The following is a 6,832-nucleotide window of genomic DNA, read 5'->3' on the forward strand; positions in this document are numbered from 1 at the left end:
TGTAAGGTCGATGTCCAATTGAACCACTATATAAAGAACGGGGGTTTATTGCTAACGATTGAAAAATGTAAACGTTCTGTGTATGGTTAGCAATTTAGAATAGTTAAAAACAAAAGTCTATTAATTCTAATGGAAACAAATGAATCTGTGTAACGTAGTCAGCTAACAATAAAAGTACATACGGTTGGCTCGAATCAGGAAGCCAAAATATGAGCATGTTTACACGATTAAACTGAATAACACAACTCCGACAAACGAGTGAAACATTGCCCTTTTCAGAGAATGTGTGGACGTTTGGCAAAACCAACAGTAACGGTTATAATATGTAATAAGTCATTACTGAACATAGCCACCACTAAAGTGATTACGAACGTCAACACTGTTTAAAAATGTGTAATATATGCTCGATTCCCTTTAGAGGTGGAAAAAAAGATAAAGGGAAAGGAGAGAGACAAGCAGGAGAGGCGAATAAAAAAAAATTAAAAAATGGCTCATTGGGAATATATGCTGCAGCACAGGGGAACAGGACAGAAGCCTATATTCAGGGCAGAAGTGTTGCATGCAATCAAAGGGTTTATCTCATTATACGAAATTACATTACGTTCAAACTACTGCATTTTTATCAGTGCTATCATGTAGATGATGGTAAAACAATCGCATCTAAGATAGCTCTCCATAAAAAAGAAGTATTGAACGATGTTGGCCAATAGAATATTGCATTTGTCAGCCCAGTGGTGTAACTGTTCTGCAATAAGTAAGTAAAAATTTCATTCAGGCCTATAATATATGTGTTAAAGCCGCACAATGCGGCATTCCAAACGCCCCATTGCTCTTCCAGTACAGAACTAGCAAATACTTCGTCGTCATGCATAATCACAGCTACCATTATGAACAACAATAAACTCTAGTTGCTCACCCATTCAACGTTGCGCGATTGCTTAAAACCTCACAAAGAATGGAGGTGAGAACAACTGGCATTCTGTCGCAAACGCCGACTGTTTGCACCACAAACAAAGATGTGAAGTCACATGTTTTTATCTTTCGGCTCGCCCGTTACCGCTGGGTACCGCAGCACCGCTGCACGTGCTTGGGATCGGGAAACTGGTCAACAAACATCGAGAATTTCAACAACATTGAGGTATTTTCGAATACGCTTTTGAACTAAGACAGACGTGCAGTGCAGATGGCGTGGAAGCTAGAGTTTATTGTGTCATAGAGAGTGTGATTATGCATGCCACGAGTATTTTGCTAGTCTAGGTACTGAAAAATACGTTTGGATCGCATTGTGAGCGCTTTAAGCGCAATTGAAGATATCAAAAACTGATTTCTGGCGTTATGAAGACTTCCAAATCTACACTTCATGTAACATTGTTTTGTAGCTTGCAGAATTGAAAGGCTGTGAGAAGATTTGTTTGTTGGTGTGACAAGCATATATTCTACACAGCTGTTCGTTCAATGGAAGACAGCTGGGATCCTGGATCCTATTGAACGAGGTCATCTCTGAGGCTCTGCACAACTATGTCTTTCTTTATCCGAGAATCCAGAATCATTTGCACGATTATGAGAGCTGGAACAATGGCACCCAATAAGGACTGCTGGAAGTCGCACTCCCAAATCAAGCGTGGATTCACGGTCCGCTTGAACCAGTTTCAATTTCTGAGCAGCTAACTGAGGTTAGTTTAGCTTCGCTAATATTTTAAGGAATTCCGATAGAACAAGGTAAAGCGCAGGGCAACAACCTGCTAGAATGTTAACATTAAATAAGAACTGCATCTGCTGTGTATGGTTATGCAGTATGTGTTGCTCCATTTATGAAGTGTATTTTAGCTCATCTCATGTAAGATGATGTGGAAATATATATATTTTTAGATCAAGAAGGATTATCTCTGGGCGGCTGGGGATAGATGCCACCTGCGAGACTACCGATGACGATGGCCGACTTGGCGAGCTCAGCTTGGCACAAAATGCTAACGACGCTCTATCGTACGGTCACGATATCGGGACGTTGGTGGTTGGGGCGGGGGGGATCGTGGAAATCACGGAATTGCGCACAAAATCTTATACGGGCGTCAGACCTACGCCTCTAATATTTGGTGTAGGTGTGATGCTAGGATAAACCCACTACGCAGTGCGAAATTGAGATCACAGTCAAAAGCACACAGCTGTTCTATTATAATGTATATTGTGTAAAAAAAATCTTTCCTCGGGCACTATAGGAGCGGTGCCTATCATCCGTTGCTGTAACCCGAGAGCCCGCGCTGCTTTTCACAGTAAATGCTACGTAGGGGGTTAGTCAACTGTAGGAGCTGCGAGTTAGACTTGGCCAACACTCATGCTCTTCATTTGCGAATGCTAAGCAGAGAAGCCCGTGTGTACTCATTTTTCAAGTCTTTGGTAATGACCCGCCAGTGAGTTTGAACCGCGCCCCAGACCTTCCACATACGCGCTCCAAGCAGCACTCAACCATTGAGCATCGCAGTGGTGTTGTAATAGGCAAAACAGGTATCAGCAAAATGACCGCCTATCATAAGATTTAGATCTGTATTAGTAGTAATTCTAGATATATGCTGGCTGAGCGCGAATGCGGTGCAGGAGGTGCACGTTGATTGTTATCGAGTTTCGAAGTTAATGCGGTTGTATTCGGTTATCGATTTATCAGAAGACTAACCTGCTACAGTAGCACTCGTCAGTTGAGGCACTGTCGTCTGGCGGCACGATTGTTTTATTGTCTCTTGTATTGATTTATATAGTGCATGTACAAGTGGACTGGTTTGTAATTTAAGGCAAAATGTGGATGGTATGATTATATGTGCGCATTTGTTAAGCTGCATTTAACAATTCAAATCAATCGTCGTTAGCGGTTTTCCAGCAAATCGTACGCAATTCTCACGTGGCAATTCCAACTTGCCCGCCCCCGACTTGACCGCCAAGTGGCATTCCAACTGATCGCATGACAATTCGATTGTGTTGAGTCGAGAGTCGGGGTCAAGTTCGGGCCGAGTTGGAGAAATAGAATGTTGTTCTCGCTTACATCTAAGTATAGGTAAATAATAAGCAATATATATTTTGTATTTGCGTGTGTATCTAAATATGGTTATATCAAATGTTTACCGTACTGAATAAAGTTATCTGTTGTCTATATTCTATATGAAAACTTTCTTAGAATTTCATTCTGGCATCCTATCTAAGCTACTGCAGGCGCCGTTCTTGTCCTCAGCAGTAGAACGGAAAAAGATACCGAAACAAATAACATACTTGTGAACTGTAAAATGATACTGATAGTCTTTCAAGTACAATGAGGCTATACGAGAATGCAACGAAGACATATATGTGAAAAATTGAAAGAAAAATTTCACATATTTTAACTAAATTTATCAAAAATCAGATTAAAGATTGTAATTATATGTAACCTATTAAATTAATGTAGCTGGACTGTTTTTACTAGTTCAACCGTAGCTCGCGCTATGTTAAAGTGATTACGCTCAGCCAGTAAATAGATAAAAAATAAACCACAAAATACAACGTGATTCTGTTCACTTTTTATGGTTAAACTTGCTGCATTATAACATCTTATTTACTATATTGTTCGACTGTGAACATACACCTGACGCACATACATAAGCCATACAAGTAATTAATGTTATTAACACTTAATATCAAATCGTCCAGGTTTTTTTATTTTTTAACATAGCTGAGAAACAATCTATCAGGTAAGAATGACGGATACGTTTAGTCCCCGTTAGTTCTTACTTTTAATGTAACAAAAATGCAACCAAAATTTTAACAAAATTTTGCGCATAGAAAATCGTAGACGTAATCACTAACAAACAACTGGGCTAGTTAGTAGTAGGTCTAGGGGAAGATAGTGAATATAGAAATAAGGTTGTGGATATGGTAAATCAGTCAACACTAACCCTAACCCTATCCTCATAATTCACTATCTCTCCCCATGTGCAAAATTCCAAATGTGCTACAAACTGCATGCAGCCGCCGCGCCTTCGCCACCACTCAGATATACGTAGTAATTGAGCCAAGAGCGAGAGCGCCACTGTCGTGGAGTTGATGTGGCTACGCGATAATCACCGCGATGTTTGTTAGCGATCCCTTGGACTAATTCGATCTCATCGTTGGAAATAAAGTTTGCATCGGTGTAGAGAGAGACATCTTTTGTTAGTTTCTTTATTAATTTAGAGGACAACAACAAGAGAAAAGAAGGGCAAGAACAGGAAGAATAGTAGCTACAAACAGTATTTTCATTCACATATCGTCTGCTAAGGAGGCCGATCACGTCGCGCCGATCATAACAGACTGCAGCTCGCAATCTACGTTCGCACTATTATATCTGGATGCACTAATACATACATAGTACAAATACATTATTACTACTCTTCTAGATAGCAGCAGTAAGTAGAAATACAGTAATTAGCAGTAAGACGAGCCTTGGACCTCGCGGCATGGAAGACCGCAGAGAGGCAGGTAGGCTACAATTTATTTTGGCTAAGGGCCCTACTTATCAAATCTTAAAAATTCCCAAATGCTTGCCAGCAGCCGGGATTACACTAACTATGTTACAACCTAAAGCCTAATGCAACAAATTTTATTATGGCTATAAAATTGTTTTGTTGTGTGTGTGTGTGTCATTGTGTGAAGTATCTCAAGCAAACAGCGTTCAGAAATCTGTAAATGGTGGATACTGTTGTGGTTAGTGTATTAGATGCTGTTATATTGTCTGTTGGTCCGGCTTCAATTCCAGCTGCCAGCATGCTTCCGGCAAGTTGCGAGATCTCAGTGTACCACGACCCAGTGTTGCCACCCACCCGGTGGCGGCCACGACCGAGTTTGAGGTCCACCGTGTGCACCGACTAGTGCTGCGGGTCAACCTGGTGCTAGCGACTAGTGCTCGGTCAACGCGTAAGTGCCCACGACCAGTGCTCGCGGTCACCACCGTGGGTGTCACGACAATGTTGCCAATAACCACTGCATCCCACCAGAGGGCAATCCATCTCCGCCAAGATAGGAAGCCGTAAAGAAAAATAAATATAAATTTACTTCCACGCAATAACTTAGACATAATATTGGCATTTCTCTGAACTGCTGTAATTGTGTCATTTATATATTTACCAAGAACAAAATCTGATGCTTTGGCAGATATTTGTTACACGCTGACCAATATCATCTACCATACATGCTAAGGTAATGTGGGTGGGAGGTTCGTGAAAGGTCATATACGTTCCTTGATACAATTTGATGTCCATTATAGTTAATTTGCAGTTAAATGTCTGAGCTACAGCGCAACTTTTAACTGCCGCCCATATCCACATAACCACGCACAAGGAGAACACAAGCTCCACTATTCTTAAAGAATTAAAAACTCTGGACCTCACTTTCCTGCGCCGTCTCACAAGTCGGACGCAGACAAAAATCCCAGATACGTGTGAGCAGAGACGGAATTGGCTAGCTGTGCACGGTTAGGAGTACCAAGTTGACATTCGCAGGAATCTACGCACCTTGGCTACACCGTCCACGCATATATCACATAAGAGTACTAATATCATATGTATCTTTACAAGTAAATGACCATTTCTTGGCGGGCTAGTCTGTAGGCAAAGATCCTATATTGCAAAATTTGATTCGCACCGGCACTATATCAGATATTGTGTGTAGCATCCAGCCGCATACGATGGCGTAATGGTGGAGTGTTCGCCTCGGCATGCGGAAAGGGCGGGGTTCAAATCCCCGCCCGGGTCTACCAAAAGAGCTGTGAAAAATGGTAGCACGCTGCTTACTCTGGCTATCACTCAGCAAAAAGAGTACCAGTAAGTTCGTCTACAGTGTAGTCATTATTTGCCTTTTTTTCTCAAATTTCACCTTATGTACTTATACGGCAGTTATTAAAACACCAATTAATATTTGAGATCTTCCATAAAAACAGCTTTACAGAATCAAATGTCCTGAAGCTGTAAACTAAGATTGAGCCCATTTACGTAAATAAAATGTGTCTCTTTATAGAAGCGTTCATTTGTAAATTTGATTTAAAACAGCAGGAGGCTATAGGCAAACATATTTCTGAGTATTCATGAGATAACGTACGTTAATATTCATGGGCCATGCTAGCTCCTAACCCCTACCTTATCAGTTCTTATGCGGGAAGGAAGACCATAATGCTCAACAGCTCTTTCGAATGCTTGCAAAACTGTTACCGCACGGTTGTTGTTGCTTGCATTAAGGAGAACCAATTTGCGGGAGTATCCGTCGATTCCTCCATGGATGACTATACGCCACCTAGACAATTCAAAGTGAATCCTGAATGTAAAACTCAAAAAATAATCTGCTGACGAATGCTTGTGCGGTCACAACAATAAAGCGATGAGATGCCATGCATCAAGGCGTGTACGTAAGTTCAGAATATATTCTAATTACAGTACGCATAGCCGAACGGCCAACCGACGATCAGACGGCACGCACCTATATAATTATTTATTTCTTGGGGGTTCACATAGGAATGTGTTATCTCATACCTTATCAGTTTATGGTTGCCATCAATGTGCCATAGGCAATTTGGTCCTGGCACACTGTAACACCTGCGACGGATGAATGATATGTGCAAGGCACGCTGAAGAACGCCTTCAGGGTCTACCGACCTCATTGCCCAACGAATCCTATGTTCTTGAACCTATTAAACATATAAATAAACGTTTAATAGTAGTAAATAAATGTTTACTGTAGTGTTACATATGAAAAATCACTTTTACATATACGTACGGTTGGATTACAATTATTGGCCTATTCTGTTTTCCTCAGACCTGGTAATAACAGTTAATACCCCCGTCAC

This window comes from Priapulus caudatus, unplaced genomic scaffold (assembly GCF_000485595.1).
Source record: "Priapulus caudatus unplaced genomic scaffold, Priapulus_caudatus-5.0.1 Scaffold1358, whole genome shotgun sequence".
NCBI lineage: Eukaryota > Metazoa > Priapulida > Priapulimorpha > Priapulimorphida > Priapulidae > Priapulus > Priapulus caudatus.